The sequence below is a fragment of the Hemitrygon akajei genome, unplaced genomic scaffold (genome assembly GCF_048418815.1).
Source record: "Hemitrygon akajei unplaced genomic scaffold, sHemAka1.3 Scf000073, whole genome shotgun sequence".
In the NCBI taxonomy this organism is placed as follows: Eukaryota; Metazoa; Chordata; class Chondrichthyes; order Myliobatiformes; family Dasyatidae; genus Hemitrygon; species Hemitrygon akajei.
The window spans coordinates 2415940-2418350 of NW_027331959.1; positions in this window are offsets into that span (position 1 = coordinate 2415940).

Here is a 2411-nt window from a genome sequence, read left to right on the forward strand (position 1 = left end):
CCCATGGTGGGAGAGTATAGGAGAAGAGGGCACAACGTCAGGATACAGGCGCGCCCTTTCAAAACAGAGATAGGGAGAAACCTCTTTAGCCAAAAGGTAGTGAATTTGTGGAATTGATTGCCACATCCATTTGTGGAGGCCAGGTCGTTGGGTGTATTTAAGTCAGAGGTTGGTGGGTTTTTAATTGGACATGACTCCAAAGGTTACCTAATTCTGCTCTTACGGTCTTACATATCATTCCTCTCAACTCCATTTCCCTGCTTTCTCCTCGTCACATTTGAGAGCCTTACGACCTGTCCACCTCTTAAACCGCAGCTTTAAATGTACCCAATTACTTGCCCTTTTCAGCTATCCGTGGCAATAAATTCCACAAATCCATAACTTTCTGGCTACAGAACTTCTTTCTCGTTCCTTTTGTAAAGGGACGTCATTATCTGATGGTGTGCCTGCTGGCCATCGATTCTAGCACTACATCAAAATCCTCTCCATCTCTATTCTATCTTATCCTGACAATATTCGATCGATTTCAATGAGATCCCCATCTCATTCTTACAAATTCCAGCGACAAAAGCCCAGGGTCCTAAAATATTCCTCATATGTAACTCTTTTCTTCCAGGCATCATTCTCGTGACCGTCCTCTGGACTCTGTCTAATGCCGGTACATCCATTTTATATAAGGGACCCAAACTGTTCACCATATTCCAACCACAATCACATTAAAACCTTATAAAGGCTCAGCATTACACATTTGTTTTTATTTTCTTGTTCTCTCGAAATAAATGTTGACAATGCGCTTGCGTCCCTTACTAACATCTCAAACTGGCAACTACAGAGAATACACACGAGGAAATCTGCAGATGCTGGAAATTCAAACAACACACAAAATGCTGGTGGAACACAGCAGGCCAGGCAGCATCTATAGGGAGAAGCGCTGTCGACGTTTCGGGCCGAGACCCTTTGTCAGGACTTTTTTTTTTAAGGCAGGCATAACTGGGACCCATACGGGTGCCCATGGCTACACCCTTGGTTTGGAAGAAGTGGGAGGAACCAAAGGATAAATTATTGAGAGTAAGAACTAATTCCGCTAGACGGAGGAGCGTGGTGGTATAGGGGAATTGGTTAGGTCAGGAATCCAAAAAGAAGGCAAGGGCTTTGAGACCGTCCGGGTGGGGGATGGAGGTATATAGGGACTGGACGTCCATGGTGAAAATAAGGCGGTGGGGGCCCGGGAACTTAAAATCATTGAAAAAAAATCAAAGCATGAGAAGTGTCACGAACATAGGTGGGAAGAGATTGAACAAGTGGGGGGGGGGGGAATAAGACAGTGTCAAGGTATGCAGAAATGAGTTCAGTGGGGCAGGAGCAAGAGAAACCCGCACTAGGTTTCTGAACTCCTGTTAGGGCTCTTCTTCCCCGATTTTGTCCCGAGTAGACAATTCCCTGCAATATAGTCCATCTACGGTGTATGGGGTATCTAGGGAGCGGTAGCACCTCTGGTGGGGGCCTTTTTCAGGGCAGCTCGTCCACCTTTGATCCCCACCTACCACTCAGCTCTTGTCTGTTGCTCCAAGTAGCTGTAACAGGTGCAGCGGCCACACCCAAGTAAACCGTCTCGGCAGACGGGCTGAACCAGGTGAGGGTAGCCAATGGGTCTTCGACCCTCGGTGAGGTAGGAGATCTGTCTGTCCCAGCGGGTGAAGTCTGACCGTGGCAGATAGAGCGGAAGAGACCACTTAATGGTCCAACAGTCAAGAAGGCAGACCAGCAGGCGTTGGTGGATTGCTAAGAGCACGACAAGGCACTTAGACGTCCTGGTTATCCACTGCAAGAGGTGGCGATCTCTTTAAACTCACGCGGCAGAATGCAAAGGCAAACCACTGCTGTATCCTGCCATGTACATGATTTCCCAATATGTCAGAGCGGCGTGGAGGGTCATCGTCCGTCAAATATAAACTCCAGATGCGACCAACGACGATGACAATAGTCCTTCTGCCGCTCGATTGTCCATTTCCTTGATCTGTCCAAGGTCTTCTGCAAACTTTCTGTTTCCTCATACTACCTACCATTCAACCAATATTTGGATAGTCCGCAAATATGGCTACAAAGCCACCAGTTTCATTATCCTGATTCATCCTCATATGATGTTAATGGATCCGGCCCTAATTCCGACCAGTCACCATCAGACGACCAGTAAAAAAGTCCCCCTTTTTTCTCACTGTTTGCCTCCACCCAGTCAGCTATTCGTCTAGAGATGGCGGCATCTCTTCTGTATTATGAGGGGCTTTTATATTTTTTTTAGAAGACTCAAGCCAGGCGCTTTGTCAACGAGTTCTGCAAGTAAGCGACATTCAGTGTCTCTCTTTTGTTTATTCTGCCTGTTATTTGCTCAGTGAATTCTAAACAATTTATCC